General features: G+C 37.2%; 1 protein-coding gene across 1 annotated transcript in view; it reads left to right on the top strand.

The window, feature by feature from the left end:
• The window catches only part of NEGR1 (neuronal growth regulator 1), an 809,911-nt gene that overhangs the window by 696,074 nt on the left and 95,076 nt on the right, over positions 1-18,761 (top strand). The window lies entirely within an intron of this gene.

Here is an 18,761-nt window from a genome sequence, read left to right on the forward strand (position 1 = left end):
CTTATTTTCAAATTATGCTGGGTTTATCAGGACATACCCCCATCATAAGTCACCCCCAACATTTGTACCACCTTGGGACATTTACCAGGATGTAACAGACATGCATCTTTTTTTTTTTTTTTTTTTTTTTTTTTTTTTTTTTTTTTTTAGTTTCACGTAGGGCTTTGTCTTCAAGTGGATGCTGGAGGTACGCAAACATAGACACTTATCAACCCTCTAATGCTTATGCCTCCGTGAGCCCTGCGTTATCCTATCACATCTCACATATCCACGCTGAGGTATCCGCAAGCAGTGACTCCACGTGGGATATTCCTTTCACTAGGCCCAAAGTTTCTCCTCCCAAATAATCGCAGACTAATTTTGTGCACGTGTAAAGCTACTGCGTGTTGGTCATTGAGGGCAGCTAATGTCAACCTGTGGGCTTCTTGTTGTAAACATTTGGAAATGCTGTTGCCACTGTTTGATTAATAGAAATGGTTTTTCTTAAGAGGAACATGTTTTAAAGTTGAATCACCGGGTAGTCTCTTAGAATAACACCAAGTGTTGGAAGTGCTGTGATGATTTTAAAGGTCATTTATCATAATTTCAATTAAAAAGTAAGTTAGCTTTTATAGAGCCACGTGTATTTATTTGCCAGGCAGTTATTGTGCGAAGTGATTTATCTCCGCCCTCACTGCAGTGTGAACTTGTGGATACATCACTATCCCCAGTGTATTAAATGTGCAAGCAGAGGGGGTGGCGAGTGGCTTCCAAGTACTGCAGCCAGGATTCGTCCTGGGTAGGCTTCCCCCAGAACCTCTATCAGGGACCACTGTGCTCAGTCCCCTTTTTAACCACAACCATGTGATGGAAGCAAAACCAGCCCAGTGATGTGTGTGTGCAAATCGTTATTTCTTAATGATATGCTAGAAAAGTGAGAATCCAGAACTTGAGGTAGGGTCATACCACGTAGGGTTGGCAGGGGGGGCGGGACCTGTCCTCTGACTGCCGAGATACCGCATAGTCACTGATGTCACCTGCAACCCCAAGAATGTTCACAGATGATGAACATTCTTCTCCGGAGGCAAGAGTGTGATGCCTGCATGGCCCTCCCTGCACAGTCTCCGCTGTCCGGGTGCCGAGCAGCCTGACCAACAGGCTCGGGGCCTCCCCATAGGGGTAAACAGGAAAGGGTCACCTTTTTTTTTTTTTTTTTTGACCTCCTATGTCCATTCTACTCGCAGTCTGCCTTCCGTCAGCCCTAACCTTGGTCGTTCCTGGGCAACGTCTTCTTCATTCTCCTGTGAAAATGACATTGCTTCCACTCCACAATGTTGGAAGTCAGAGCTTTCAGAGGAAACCATGGCAACCAAAAGGATTAATTTCTGCCGTGTCTCAACACACAGTCATGCTCTCTCTCCACGGTCTAGATCACTCACACGCGTCGTGGCTGTGTCATAACGTACAGATAGAATCATCCAGAAACCAAATATGAACTCCAAAACACACAGAAGTGCAGGGGGCTGGTACTAGACAATCCTAACCACCTACCATGGGTGCAGGGTGACAGATGGGACACCGGTGAGGCCCCTACAAGGGGCTGTTACACGTGGCTCCTCCCCAGAGCACCCTCTCCGCCCTCAGTACCTTGCTTTAATAGCATTTCCTCCTGTCCTAGCCCAAATCACATTTACTAACAAAGTCAAATCTTGTTTTACCCGATACCTCCTTTTTTTTCCACATAGAATGTTGAAAATGTCCTTGTTGGTGAACTTCCCTTCACCCCTGTTTTATGTACAATTAAAACCACCTCTTTGGCGGGGCTGGTCCCTGCAGGGCTACAGTTGCCCATGATGACAGATGCTGCCCTTAGCCCCGGAACGCTCCCTCCAATGATTCTCCACATAATGAGACACGTAGGAGAGTCTCACTGAGGACTTTGACTGTTGCTCCTCAGGAGAGCCCACTGGGCACCTCCTGAGGAAAATCTCACACTCACAAGTTGATTACTAGTGCAGCGGAGCAGCAGCCCACGTCGGATCCGTGTCCAGCGTTCTTAAAGTCAAGGGATATCTGGGGTCAGACTACCGTGTTGCCAGAGGGGGAGTTTACAAGTTCAAGATTCCCCTTTGATTGGGTAACCCGGTTGTGATAATGTCCTCTGAGCTGTTTGGAGAACAGACCCTCAGTGGCATCAAGGCCTATACAGAAGCAAACAACTCTAGTTGGTGTTGGCTGAAATATGGGGACAAGATCGGAAAACCATGTGTTATAAACCATTTTTCTCCCATGCAAAGCCCCATATGATAGGAGCCTCCGTTAATTAACGTTGAATTTGCCTCTCTTCCATTTTTGGTGACACAAGCCACTCACTTATTAGCTGCCTCTAGCAGAAAGACCCTATTGTCCGGAAAGCTAGTGCTGGTAGAGAGTTGTAAGAGCCATCACATAGGAATGTCCTATTTAAGCAATTCTAGAAATACTGCAAGTGAGCAGGCTGTTTCTTCCGGGAGGTGAGGAAGTAGAATGCTAAGATCCTCACCCAAAGGCTTTCCCATCTCTACTCCTTATTCGCTGTGTGGTTATGAGCAAAATAGTTGACCTCTCTGTACTCCAATATCTCATCTGTAAAAGGGGAATTAATAATAGTGTGCACCTCACAGGGTTTTGGGGAGAAGGGAATAAGTCAATACATGTAACTGTGTCTGGCACATAGCAAGAGTTCAATAAATGTCAGCGATTGTAATTAATACGATAATAATAATTACTGTTGTTATAGCAACTGTTCACAAAGTTGTTCCGGAAAGATTAAATCAGTATCTGAAGAGTATAAGAAAATCTCTAGGAGCTTTATTGGCTCCAGCCAGCTTCAACTCTTACCCAAACTGTATTTTGAAGTAATAAAATATCATTATTTGGGATCCCTGGGTGGCGCAGCGGCTTGGCGCCTGCCTTTGACCCAGGGTGCGATTCTGGAGACCCGGGATCGAATCCCACATCGGGCTCCCGGTGCATGGAGCCTGCTTCTCCCTCTGCCTGTGTCTCTGCCTCTCTCACTCTCTCTGTGGCTATCATAAATAAATAAAAATTAAAATAAAATAAAATAAAATAAAATAAAATATCATTATTTTATAGGAAAAGAACTTGGCTATATGGAGTAAATGGGGTCATTCAAATTTGTTTGACAACAGGAGGAGAAGTGTATTTTTAAATACCTCTGTGTATGTTAATACTAATGCCTATAATTTGGCCCCGTTTTGAAACTGAAGTGTGTTCATTGTCACCAAAATCGTAAGATCTATACATTCCTACCCTTACTTAAACCAGAACTGTTAAAAAATACTTTGGATCCTGTAGTTATCTTTTAAAATCCAGTACAATTCCCAAATAATTCCCCAAAAGCATGATATATTAACCTTTTGAATAAGAAAAAAAAAAAATCAGCATCCACACACTAGGTGGAATTTTGTTATTTACATATTTCCGCTACTCCTGATATTCTCCATCTTTGCTTCTCCTCGGTAAAGTTAAATCTCCCCAGATGCCAACAGTCTACTTAATTTTCTCTTCAGTGATTCAGATACCAATTTTTCCATTCACTTCTATAAGCAATAACAGAAACTACTGCTGCTACTCACTCTCACTTGGTTGTTTATATAAAGGATCTTTAATCCTACCAACAACCCTACAAAGTAGGAGCTATTATCTAAATTCAATAAATGAGGACACTGGGGGGTTGGAGAGATTCATTAGCATGCTCACCATCACGCAGCTGAATAATGGCAGGTTTGAGATTTAATCCCAGTTTTATCTGGCTCCTTTTAACTTCCCAAACTATCTCGCTTCAAGAAATCTAGCGGACTCTCGTTATCCTCAACCCTCAGCACCAGCTCGCCTCACTCTTGGTACCTTGACCTCATTTCCTCTGCTTTCTCTTCTGCTTCCTGCCCATCTGGCCCTATGGGTGACCACTTGTTATTTTCTAATTTGGAATCTCCAACTCAGTCAACTTCTCTGGTCCTGAAGAGGTTTTACATAAAATTACCTCATTAGGGCTTTTCCTGTATTTTGGCCTACGTGGGAAAAATATCTTGTATTGACTACAAAATTAAATTATGTATTGGCTATGAAACTAAACTAAATTATGGAGTAGATGCTACATGCAACATAATTTGTCATGCACTAAACTCCTGTATTCTTCTAAAAACCCTTTCTAGGAGACAATGTGGCTTTACATAAGTAATTTAGCTCTACATAAGCAAGCACAATGAAGAGCTTGGTTCAATAGGATAGCTATTTGTTTCTACATCCTTCCACTGAGATGAAGTTGTTGTTGTACGCCACGCCATCTTTTTCAACGAAGTCTCAAATCAGCAATAAGAATTCAGAACAACAGAAGCTAAACAGTTGAAGAAATTAAGTTCTGTTGTCCAAATTACTGAACATAGAAAACTCTGTTCACAGTCCTACTGAATTTAGTTTTCCTGTGGACACACATTCTGATTAAGCTTCTACCTCAAAAGTCATTTTATGCTTTCATTTTGCTTTTGAATTATAAAATCCTTTTATGTGGGTTGTACACTCCTGATGTATATTAATGAGATTTGCCATATTGCATTAAAATAAGTTTAACATAAATTTTCATTATTTTTAAAGGAGATTTTTTTTAATAGGACAAGAGCATAAAAATGTTTGGGGGTTTATGCTAGCCCTAAAAGAGTAGTTTTTAAATTAGAACAGTGTTTCTCTATGATTTTTTATTTCGAATTTTAATTTTCTATAAATATTGGCATTTCGACATAAGGATTGAATGTGCTAATATTTTAAAGTCCTACATTATATAGTCCACAGGCTTCCTGAGACCAGGTTTCATTAACTGCTATAATCCTACTATCTAGAATATTGCTTAACACATAGAAGGGATTGAAATATTAATGGTGAATACATATATTTATATTTCATATATTTATATTTCATATATATAACTTGAATACAAGTGCATATATATATATATATATATATCCTTAGAGAAGGAAAACTGGAATATTTCCACATTTTTAAGTAATCTAATGCAGAGCTGTAGAAAGGTTCCACTTCTCAATAATACCAAATCACATTGTCAGAAGAATGACTGGGACTTTGGAATTTTCAATCATGGCTTGTTACCTGAGTAATTATTTGACTACCTGAGAATGTCTCTCTCCAAAAGTTTACATTCCCCCATCCCAGATCTTTTGTAACCTAAGCCATAATCCTTGTCAACTGCCCTAAACATCTTGCCTGGTCGATTAGCTCTGAACACTCAGGAAAGGACCCAGGAAATCAGCTGTGCAGACCAGGACACACACAGACTTTAATTACCCAAATAATAGACCCCCTCAAAATGTGTTTTGCAGGTTCCATTTCATAACTGTTGTTAAATTATGGTTTTATTATTCAAACGAGTAGCTGAGCTAGATGGTTAGTGAGTTCACTATTGAATGGAATCGAGAATTGCCATAGCTTTACCTGTGGAAGAATCAGTGAAAGACAACAAGAGGCCCAATAAGGTTAGCAAGTTAAAAATAAGACAAAAAAAATTTTTTTGGATCTCTAACATCTTTTGTAGGTTTTTGGGTACTTAGCTGAACAAGGTGGGAATTCTTGCTCAGAGATATGATTTTGTGTGAAAGTCTCTGCTTTTACCTCTCACAGCCACACTCACTGTGTTTGATCATAAGAATCTGAACTTTATTTATTTTTACTATTATGGGACATACTTATTAACTCAGTTAAAAGGCAGCAGGTTACCTGTGTGTATTTAGTACTGAAAAAAGTCTCTCCAACCACTGTTATTAGAGTTCCTCAAAATGCCATGTTTTCCCGATATTTGCATTCTTCCTCATTAAAAATTATTCATATACTTTAGGATTGCTAATGATGGTGTTTAATCTTTGTAGTACTATTATTTTGTTTTGGGGTGTTTTTAAGAGTTTATTTATTTATTCATGAGAGAACACAGAGAAAGGCAGAGACACAGGCAGAGGGAGAAGCAGGCCCCATGCAGGGAGCCCGATGCAGGACTGGATCCCAGGACCACGGGATCACGACCTGAGCTGAAGTCAGACACTCAACTACTGAGCTACACAGGCGCCCCTTTATATTACTATTACTTTGATGATCACCACTATTTAATACTTGAAATAATCCTATTAAAAGTTAAGTTAGAATGGAAATCTTAAATACAATTATTATTTAAAATGCCATAGAGTTTATTATTCATTAGATACTTGCTGAAAAATTATATTGATAGACCAAGGATACAGTTAATGCTTTAATTATGCTTACACTATAGCCAGCGGTGCGTGTAGATATGCCAATATATTTCAGGTAATTAAAAATGCATACATGTTTGTGTATATGTGTGGTGTGTTAACTTTTTACATAAAGACATAAAGGCAGACGTAATTGGTCCTTTAAATGGCCAAATTCTGTGGATATACTTGTAATATAGGAACTGTATCTTCAGAGAGGCATTTTTAGGTATTTGAATTTTACCCATGATTTTTATTTTAAATACATACTAAGAAACAATAACTGGTTGAATGAATATAGGGAGTGGCATCAGCTTTCTTAGAAGTCATATTATGTGCAGGTTTTAGTGTTTTTCTGGAAGGGACGCTTGAAAACTTGCTTGAGAACCCTGGGGCTGGTCCTTAACCTTTGCACAGCGAAAGTTGATGCTCCAGACCAGAATGGGAAAGGACTCCTACATGTTGGCTCGAAGACGGTGGTGGGGTGTTGTGTAAGCCCCAGAGACTAGACTCTGTTCAGTGGTTTCCATGGTCAGGGAAGCCTTCAAACGAAAGACCTCCTGTGTATATGTTGCATGACTGTTGATTGTCTCATGAGTGTTTGTCTTTTATGTATGATTAATACACAAAATGTTTTTCTTTTCTTTCCTTTTCCCTTTTTGTAGAAATTATTGAGCCTACTACCTCTAGTCCTGTCACAAGTCCAGGTCAGTATCCACATACATTCACAAAGTATGTTTGGGTACTTTCTCCATTAAACAAGACCTCTGCATTGTCGTAGAAATAAACCGATTTGAATATGGGCCGCATGCTTGCGGCACCGCTCTAATGTCTGTTACTTGTCCTTGTCTATCTGTGATTTGTCCTCCCTTTAGATTTTGTGATCTGACCCTGATCTGAGGCCAGTATCTTTTACTTCACTCTCCAGGGCTTATGCACTAAATCTGTGTCACGTTGTATAATAGTTGCAAGGTGATTAGTTTCTACAATATCTTTGCAAACAGAGCTGCAGAGAGTGCACAAGATTTTCTGAGTACCTATTAAAAAACTATATACTTTGGTTTGGTATCTCATTGTTATAAAATCATTATGAAACAGGACAGCATTTAGTGCTTCTAAGGGGAATAACTGAGGGAAAACCTATTCTTGCACTCTTGGAATATGATAGTGGGAGATTTTGGTCTCTTGAAACTGTCAAATCAAAGGACTTATTTCAGTTGTGTTTTATTTTCAGATTGTTCCTAATTCAACCACAAATACTCAGTCTGAAAAGATAGCCCATTGCTATAAGTGTGTTTTTAAGTGTTGTTTTTAACTGTGAGCATTTCTGGGTGACATGAAATCGAGATAAAAGCTATTGATATTAGAAACAACCTTTATCTTGTTATATAGGAATTTAGCAGTTCATTTTGAATGTTGGCTGCTGGCTATTTAAAGAAGAAAGTGGAGCTGCTAAAGTTATTTAGCTTTGAAAAGTTCATAGGGATTTCTTGTAACTGCTGAGTTAAAGGATTTGTTGATGCTGCCTACCCATAAAGAGGTATAAGTTGGTTAAATAGTTGTTTCTCCTCTCATTCCAGAAATGGCTCTAAATTTTAGTCTAAAACAAGATTTGCTGATCTGAGAAACTGAGTGTTTTAGAAATGAAAAAAAAAATTCTATCTCAAATTGTAATCAATCAAAAATGCTTAAAATTACTTTAGATGATTATGAATTATCCCCACCCCCTGAATGAAACAAGTTTGAGCAAGTCTATGATTATGTATTTAAAGAATCTCATATTATAACACTTTCTGGTCAAATTATAGAATACGTTTCCATAACCTCTCAAACCAAAGCATATTTGGAAGTCTATTTTAAATTATTTCACAGTTGATGCGTACAGGGTTTAAGTTATATGGTTAGGAAAACTTCTCCCTCTCATGGATAGGTTTAATAGCCTCCCAAGTTCGAGTGACATGTCAATATAATTAGAGCTATTAATCATTTAAATCTGATTTTTCTCTTATAAAAAGACTTACTAACTCTGATTCCTATGAATACCTAGGGCCTCCACAGAGGTATATAATCTCACATCCATATGAGATCTTAGAATTATTAATCGTGTTAGTAAACTTTTTGATCTCTTTTTCCATCAATTTTAAAGAGGATATTAAATAATTTACATATCACTGTGTCACCTAGTGGATTGAAGTAAAGATGAGATAAGTATTTACTTTTCTTCTCAGGCCATGCTCTAATTATTAGATGAAGTTTTCATAAATTAAAGGGGCAGATTACCTTCCCTTTGTATTCAGATAAAGAGTGGAATGCCAAATGTTTTAAGAAGTGGTGTCTGGTGGCGTTCAATAATAGTACTGCCGACTTTATGTTTTTGGAGAAAGTTTTATTGATTGACGATAAGCATAAAAAGACTCTTTTTCAAGAGGCTATCTGTATCAAAAGTTCTTTCAATGGAAAAGATTCTTACAAAAAAAGATCCCAAGTCATAATGCAAACAAATACATTGTTCTTACCTCTACAAAGATTCATATGTCTTTGAACAATGCAGAGCACAAGGGTTAAGAACATGGCCAACTGCCTGGGCTAGAATCCTAGCTCTGCTACCTGTCAGCTGTGTAAACTTAATCAAGTAACTTAACCTCTCTCTGCCTCAGAGTCATCATTTAGTAAATGGGTTGAAGGTGAAATAATAATAGTACCTATCGTGTAGCGTTACTGTGAAAATTGAGTAAGTCTGGTAAGGTTCCTATAAGAGTACCAACTACAGAAAAAGTATGATAAAAGGATAGGTTAAAATGTGAGGGAAAATAGACACAAATATAACATATTAGTATATAAAATATACACATATATAGCATATATATATAGATATATTGGGCTATATATCAGTTGGACTATGTGGGCCCTCAAGTACTGTGCGACCTAATACTTTAGCAACTTTCTCTAGATTTGCCTAAGGCAACAGTCATTCAAATGGTCAAATGGTCAGTGGCCCCAAATTGGTCAATTCATTGCCAGGATTCAAGGTTTCAAAGCAGTGAAACATGAAAAATAGTTTAAAATCAAATTCCTTAGCACTGCAATCTTAGGGGGGAAATCAGGTAAGCTTTTTCTTTAAAAAAAAAAGGATTATTGTAGAAAGATTAATAAATGTAGGTTGAATTGAACGGAATTGAAGGGTAGAAACACAAAACCAGCGTTCAATGAAACTCATCCTTCATTAATTGTGAATTTGTTAAAGGCCTCCAGAGAATGGTTTGGTTAGTCAGGGATTTGAAGAGCATGTGGTTATAGCAGGATTTAAAGAGTGGTATAAATGATAAACAAAAGCTTTTAAAAGTATGTGCAGTCTGCTGTGCAAGATACGAAAGAGAAGAATTTGGCAATATATAACTAAGCCAAAGATCATTAAAGGTAGATGAGAAAATAATTTACCCTATGAATAAAGCCAAACTATTAAAAGTCCCAGTTATTTAAAACAAAGCTTTAAAAACATTTTATTCAATAAAAAAATAGTAAATGAAAATTTTCACAACAGTATTCGGGGGTAAGAAGTCTCAGATTTTCAAACTAGTTCACTTACGGCTTCCACAGAGTGGAAAAAGAGAATGTAAAATAACTCAAGACAGATTTCATATTTTGTAATATTACTGTCAGAGAGTTAAAGCAGAGATAAAGTGGATATAGTTATGAAAATGTTGGACACATTGAGAATATATTGAAGAAAGTAGATTTATATCATTTATGTCCATAAGTTCTAGAGAAATGAAGGTCCTGGAGTTATAACTTATATTTTTTTATACAGTCATGACAAGTCAGATTCTGTTTCAATTGAAGGGAATGAAAATTGAATTATTAACATCATTATTCAAAAAAAGGCCATGAAATATAGTAAGTAACAAGAACAAAAGCAAACTCTTCTTTGATCAGTCTCAGAGTCTCAGAGTTTGAAAGGTAAGGGACATTTTTCATGGTGAATGAGATATGCAGTGAATTTGAAAATTTAGAGTACTATTATTGTAATTACCACAATAGACCCCATGCTATCCTGGGCAATGGTCATCTGGCTTAAAAATGACTCCCATTAGGCCAATAACAACACCACCCTGTTAAAGCAACTTAAACATTTACATTCATTTTTCAAAAATTACATTTTGTGATCACCTTTGAAGTACATCGTAATATTAATATTTGACTCTTATTAGTTAAAGGATGGAAAAGAGGTAAGGCTGATGTCTGTCTACCTTATTCAGTATAAACCATTGAATCTGCCATAGCAATCTGTTGGTTTGCTAGTGCAGCCTGTGTCTGAATACCCTATACACAAATTACTCTCTCCTGTGACCTTGAGCCCATCAAGTGAAGGCTGAAGTTCCTGGTCTGGAATCAAATTTACAATGATGCTTAAATTCTGGTTTTATATTCCTAGGTTATCACTGTCTACAAAGTGATCATCAAAAAAGTGAAGAGTCCAGCCATTTATTTGGCTCCCTGTAGACTCACAATAATTAGGTAAACATTAATTTAGCCAACATTGTTTAGTCTGTAGGCAGAAGATTAAAATTGGGGTCTTGTTGAAGTATTACAGATCCCCCCACCTAATATTTGTCTTTACTTTGTCCCTAGAAATAATCTTTACCAGTCATCAATTAAAAATTATGATTTTGTAAATACTTTAATTGTAACTGCATGCCATTGTTATTTGTAGTAAAAATGGCTTCATTTTATAACTTTTTAGACAACTGGAAATGTGGTTTAAAAATGATGTTTTTCATTTCTGAAAACAAACAAAGTCAATGCAGACCCTTGAGTTGAACCTGGAAAACCACCATTTAAAACTGGTTATTGTTAAACACTTTGTATTTATTGGTGTTTTAAGAACATATTAAGTCCATGCAACAAACCCGGTTCCATTTTACAGTCAAATAAAAAGGCAAAACGAATAGTTCACTCAAAGTCACTCAGCAAGTATATGGCAAAACCAAATTAAAATGCCCAATACTTAGTCATCAAATATATGTGCCTCACTTTAAAGAGCAGAAATCTCTTGTGGAAAAAAAAAATAATGTTTATAAACTGAAATCATTTCTGTTCACCAGAAGACACCACAGTATATAAAATCCCACTTTAAATTGAATAATTCCTGATTCATCTACTTTGCAAATAATATTTCACTTCTCTGGTTTCCTGAGTTTTCTTACAAAGGAAAATGCTTTCATTCAGCTTACCCCAGGAAGCCCCATTTTCTATTTGGAGGCTATTGTTCATCATTTAGCAAACATTTACTGAGTAACAACTGTATCAGACACCAATCGCTGAGAGCATAAGTTTATTATTTTAAAGGGGTTAATAATCTATTAAGGAAACAGGCATATGTGTAACTAACCATTATGCAAGATAATATATTCTATAATTTCTGTATAGAGAAAAGGCAGACAATTCCGCCTAGACGTAATCTTCATATATACGGACAGCATCATAGATTAAACTTAGTTGGCAAGGAATATGGGTACCATCACAAGCGAAGGAAATGCTTAAGAAGTCAAAGGGGTACAAAGTATAGAAAATGAGAAAAATCTGATTGGATTTCTGTATTTTTACTGTCTACCACTGTGCTGGTCCTTAGCGGGTCCTCTATGCATGCCAGATGGTTTCAGCGAAAATACCAAACCACTAAACAAAGCATTTGAACTGAAAATTAAACACAAGAATTAGGAGATTTCCTGACAACAAACTATATCATAGTTTTTGGGTTATATTAGGTCATATCTAACTTCCAGCATTTTTTAAACCCCTGTAAAAGGAAGGTAATAAAATAAAAAACACAAATTTACTACCAATTAAACCAAAACTTGCTCTCTTGAATCAGTTTATAGATATTAACAGTTCCTAAAAATACTTTTTATGCTAGCATTTTTATGGTAATTGAGAAAGGACATTAAGTCAGTTTTTTTTTTTTCAATTGCATTATCAAGTTTTATACTAAAAAACAAAAAATGTCCACTTTTCAAGGGGTTGTCTTTTCTCAACAAATGAATGAATGAATGAGTGTGTGAATGGCTTAGAAATTCATATATAGTCCACAGAGCTAGAGCGTAAGGAGAATTTTATAAATAACAGTAGTGTGCTTCAGTAAAACTTATTTAGGAATAGAGAAAATAATCAAAAATCAAGTAGTTACGTGATAGCAAGGAAAGATTGGATAATTTGTTTTCTTGTTTACTAAATAGAAAATTTAAAAATATCAATGCCTGGATCAAAGGAATATACCTAACTACCCATAGATGGATGGATGGATGGATGGATGGATGGATGGATGGAAGAGTGAGTGGGTGGATGGATGAGTGAATGGGTGGATGGATGAGTGAATGAATGCATGGATGGATGGGTGTGTGAATGGATAACAAACATGTAGTTCATAGGACTGCAGCATCAGAAAAGCAAGGAAACTGGCAGAAATTATAACGGTAAGACAGCTGGTGAAGTTTCTCTGAGTTCCCAAGAACAGCTTAATGGGCACCTAAATGTGTCAGACCTGCATTATCTACTGGAGATGCAAGTGATTGGCCCGCCACTTGTCTTTTAAGAATCTCACATTCCACTGGAGGAGGAAGTCATGGAAACAGAAGAAATAAATATAAGGCAATAGTTTCTATAATACAGATATGTGTGATGCACTCTGAGAACTCTGATTCCCGCCTGAGGAATGTCAGGAAAGGCTTTCTGAAAGAGAGGTGATTTCTGAATAGTTTAAACAGAGAGATAAAGGGGGAAAGCCATTCAAGACAGGGAGCTCAGCATGGGCAAAAAAAAGTAGGGGCATAAAATAGCACAGTGTGTTTGAGAGAGATTCCAGATAAGCTCTAAAGTGTAAATTGAGCAGAGGTTCAGTGGGACTGTGGATGAACAGGGCAAGGTCATGAAGGGTGTTGTGTAGGTTGGAAGTTTGGTCTATTTAACCCTAGGTATAGGCTGATCATTAGGCTTCCTATGCAACTCTGTGGTTCAAGGTAGAAAATTAATTGGTTTCAGATGACTGACACTGGAAAATATTCTTATATAATATCTGGGAAGAGATGAGAGCCTGATGTAGGACAGTGTTAGTAGCAAAGGAGAGAAGGGAATCTGTTCAAAAATTATTTTTTTAAAGATTTTATTTATTTATTCATGAGAGACACAGAGAGAGGCAGAGACACAGGCAGAGGGAGAAGCAGGCTCCCTGCAGGGAGCCCGATGCAGGACTTGATCCCGGGACCCTGAGCCGAAGGCAGATGCTCAACCACTGAGCCACCCAGGTGCCCTTCAATACTTACATAAAAGGAAGATTTATCAGGGCTTGTCGCTGATTAGAAGGACAAGGAGAAGGTCAAACCAGGATGACTCTCATCTCCTTCTGCAGATGGTGGGACACCAACCACGATAGGGAAAAGAAACCACTTGTCTTTGCCAAATGGTTTGGACTTCATCCTGTTGTTTGGGAAAGGATTCAGTGTTTTGTTTTATGGTAAACCGGGGAATAATATTACTGTGTATTCTGCAGACATAATTCTCTAAGAGTAGAAAAGTAAGAATGGAAGTGAGGAGGCACCAAGTGAAGTCTCTGAAATCCCAATCCCTACAGGTTTGTTGCCATCTCTTAAGAAAGTGTCCACCTACGCACAGAAATCTCTCCACAAAGCTGGTGATGAGTTCTAGCAAAAGAAGTACCAAACTTGTGGTATTATTTCAAAATGTATTTTAAGGTCTGTGGGGGTTTTCCTCCTAATTCAAAACAATCAGGCTTCCATTATTCTCTGATTGTTAGAGTGTAAAGAGTTTAAGACAGCTCAGAATATATTTCAAATTCTAATTAATATGCCTGAATATAATGAATTCGGATATTAATTATAATTATCCATAATTAGTTGATTAATTTCCAGATAATATATAGCAGAAAATCTATGATGCAATTTTCTAATATGATGACCTTTTTTTTTTACAGATGAAGAAAGTGGGGTGCTCTCTACTCTCACTGCTTATTTGGTCCTTTCTTCCTTGACATATATTCAGCTTTGTCTCAAAATATCATCTTAGGCTGTTGATCTTTTGGTTTACTCTGGGTTCAGAGTATAGCACTACCAAAGATATAGATCAAGGCCTCAAAGTCAAACACCACACAGACTAATAACAAGCCTTTAATATGTTAAATCAAATGATTAACATATAGCAGAAGTATTAAGATTATTAATGATTACCATGTCTCTGCTTTACATACATAAAACAAATGGACTTATGAATGGGACCTTCTAAGAAGTACTTACCAGGTACATACTAGTACATTATATTATGTAAGAAATCATGGAGTTCTTTCACAATCATCAAAGGTCTCAATGTCTTGCATTGTATTTTGGAGGCCTGTGTCTATCGCAGTTCTAAACGGTAAGGTCTTTTATAGAGGGAGATAAGTTTTTTGTTCCTTTTTATTTTGAATCTTAAAAAAAAAATCTATCTACAGCGTCTTGAAGAGTGACTGGAATATGCAAACTTGCCGCGTGAATGCATACATGAATGAGTGAATTGACACGAGGAGTTTCTCAGCAGCTTGGAAAATTAGAATTGAAGTGCGTACCTTTATATTTTATATTTTAAAAGAAATAAACATGCATTTTTCCAAGTCCACCATAGAGCTTAAATCCATATAGGGATGGAGTTCCCATAATATATCTAGTCAAAAAGAGAGAATCAAAAGGTGATGGAAAGTAAAATTTCCTCCCAAAATCCTTACTAAAGGGGAAGTTTACTTCTCATCTCATCATTCCTGGTTTACCAGTAGAAAGAAAGAAAATAAAAGTTACCTCTATTAGCTAAACACTGATTAGACGAATGCGGCAATGTCCTGCATTTCAGAGACGTGCAACATTCATTGAATGCGTGAACAGACGGATGGATAGATGATTTCCTAGGCATATTAGGTCTTATTGCTGCAACAACAAATTGCCGCACACATAGTGATTTAAAACAACACAGATTTATTATCTGATGGCTCTGGAGGTCAGAAATCTAAAATGAATCTCACTGGTTCACATCAAGGCGTCAGCAGGACTACATTCTTTTTTTTTTTTTGGAGGCGCTAGGGAAGTCTGTTTTCTTGCCTTTTCCGGATTCTAGAGGTGGTCCACGTTCCTTTATTTGTATTCTTACTCCAACCTCAAAGCCACCAACGGCCATTCAAGTTTTTCTCCTATTGCGCCGCTGACTCTTGCTTCGCTCTTCTACGTTTAAGTGCCCTGGGATTACATTGGATCCACTCAAGTAATCTAGGATGATCTGTCTATTTTATAGTTACTTGGTTAGCAACGATAATTCCATCTGCTACCTTAATTCCCTTTTGCACATGATGAAATGATTTATTTTATCTACATCTAATATTTTACCTCAAAACCTACTAAACCTTCTTGGATTTTCCAATATTCAGGTCATGAATTTTTTAGAATACTGATTACATGAACATTGAATTTTACATTAAATGTTTATAATCACCCATTTCATCGTATAAGAGGTAAAAAAATACCCATTAAATTAGTCCTGTTTGTTAAGCCGCATTATGACCAACAATATTACAATATTTCATAAAAACAATAAGCTGATACTACACACACACACACACACACACACACAAGACTAAAAGATCTTAATGTAGGAGATAAATCCCAACTGCCCAGTGGTCAATTAGAGAAGGAATCCATACAGGAAAGAATCAGAAATGCTAGTAAATCTTGAAACAATTGGAGTTAATGACTTTTGGTGTAATAAGTGATTATTCTTTCAATAATACATGTAGGAAACAGTTCCTTTGTTCTTGGACATATGCTCCCATAAATGCCAACAAACAAATGCTTATTTGTTGATTCCAAGTAGGAATGCATATATTTTAAGTTGGCTTCAACTTTAAAAGGAAAAAGGTAGGTTTTTTTTCATTTAGGAAAATAGGAGTAAAACTGCTGGGAAGGTAAACCCTCTGATTTTTGCTTTTCTTGACAACTTTTGGAGAACACAATTTTCACTTTCATGCTTCTTGCCTCCTGTAGAACATCCGTATCCTCAGTCATTCTTCCCGGCCCAGAGATTCTCACTGTACCAGGAATACTTATAGTTGGCAATGAATGAATTTCAGCCTGTTTTTATTAATGGAATCAGTTGTTAAACCAATGCAGGTTTGTGTGACACTTTTAATGAAAAATAACCTCAAATACACAGCTTCCTAGGAGTAGCTGTGTTTTTAAAGGCCCTGCCTGCTTAACCTTAAATAATTTATTTCTAATGATGGAAATTTCACAGTTGATCGTGCACGTTAAGAGGATATTATTGGTCAGAAGAGCCTTTCTGTTGCCATGTAAATCACTAAATCCAGAGATCCAAATCTTAGATCTCTGCTGATCATCCAGTCAGGTTTATTTGCCAACTTTCATCTTTGTCACATTATGTACCATAAGTAGACTAAATAAGGACTTCACAAATGCAAATAGGGCTATTTTGTACTTTGTTTGAAAATGGCGATCTTATAACTCATATTTCAATGTGAGTTACAGTTTTTTCAACAGACATCTTCTCAAAATAGTCTCGTGATCTATGAATTACTTGTCTCAACACTTTACAGGTAAGGAATGTGAAGCGCAGACAGGTCAAACGACTTACCCAAGGACCCACAAAACCAGCAAACATTTTTTTTGTATTTTCCTGCATTTTAAAGGGTTTTATTTCTGTTCTCTTGCCATTGTCACAACAGTCTAGCAACCCAAGCTCATCTGCTGACCGACTTCTTCATAATGATCACAAATCTGAGCTGTCGTAGATTGGGAGGCCCTCGCTTGGGCCCTTTTATTCTAATAGGGATGCCAACTAGTCTTCTTCTTGAAGTGAACCAAGACTCTTTTGTTCATCTAAACAAACAAAAAGAAAGTGCCATCCATTAATGTCACATCTTGTGTCTTAGAGGTTTTGAAAAGAGATGATGTTAGTAGTTTTTAAAAATCCATTTATTGGTTTATGCGCATATGGACTCTCTGCCTCTAATTATGCAGCCAGACAATGAAAATCTTTCCAATTCATGAACTGCCCACCACATTTACTTACTGCTTTTTATTGTATAAAAGTAGAGCCAATCAATTCAGCAGGGCATTACAGTTGTTAGGCAACCACACATGTCGACATGCGAGCCCGTGCCCTTACTGTGAGGCCTGATTTTAGAAAAGTATTGTGTGGGGGGAAGGGAGAGAGACAAAGGAAGAGAGAGAGGAGAGAGAGAGAGGGACAAGGGCATCTTGTATACTCATTTTGTAATTAATAATGGCAACTTGACTAGATCCTTATCGTCAATAAGTTTATCCTATCAGAAGTGATTTCTGCTGCCAAACAGAAGTGGTGGTACATCTCACCAATCCTCATATTTCATTTATAGCGCTTTTTTTTACCCTTTTCTGACTTTACCTCCTCCTCTATCATTCTCCTCAACTTCAGGGAGATTTCAGGATTTCTCTTAATTTCAAAATGAGAGCATACCCAGATATGAGTTGGCTGTCTTACTATTGATCATCTAGGTGGTGAGGACAAATCAGCCCTGTCCACTTTCCAAGGCAACATGAGCTCACTTGAAACTCCTTAAGTTCGAGGATTCATGTAGTTATCCATTCATTAATGCATGCACTCATTCAACATCCTTTATCGAGTATCTATTACGTGCAATAAACTGCGCTAAATAAATCGTAGGGATGGCCCTGGGATATAATAGTGGAGGCAGGAATGTATTCTACTCTTCTTATCACATTATATGTTAGAAATTCTGCTTATTGGGTTTATCTAGAACTGGTGGTACGTGCACCCAGAAGAAGCAAAGCACTTTGATGAACATCTTACACTGTTTTGTCTTTGTGCTATTTAAAGGCTTCTAGAGAATTCTTCAGTTTATCTTCTGAACTTGACAGAGCAGAGCAAATTATGAGTAGACACTTTGTATTATAATGTATTTGCAGATGACCCAAAGTATAAACAAATCCCATTCTCTGTGCTAACAAATCTGTACTTTTCATAGGCAGAAGAATGCAGTCACTAGGTGGCACCTCGGTGCCATATTCTCTACTGAAGACTTAAGTGTCTTTGCCACATACAGAGGGTCCTGGGTTTAGAATGGTTCGACTTTAGGATTTTTCAACTTCAGAATGATGTGAAAACAACATGCATTCAATAGAAACTGTACTCTGAATTTTGAATTTTGATCTTTCCCTGGGCTAGCAATATGCAGTACAGGACTCTTTTTGGGATGCTGGGCATCAGTAGTGAGCCACAGCTCCCACTCAGCCACGTGATCACAAAGGTAAACAACCGATAAATCTACAACTGTGCTGCTTTTCCTTTTCAGTACAGTATTCAATAAATTACCAAGATTTTCAACACTTTATTATAAAATGGGCTTTGTGTTAGATGATTTTGCCCAACCGTAGGCTGATGTAA

Source organism: Vulpes vulpes, chromosome 3, assembly GCF_048418805.1.
Source record: "Vulpes vulpes isolate BD-2025 chromosome 3, VulVul3, whole genome shotgun sequence".
NCBI lineage: Eukaryota > Metazoa > Chordata > Mammalia > Carnivora > Canidae > Vulpes > Vulpes vulpes.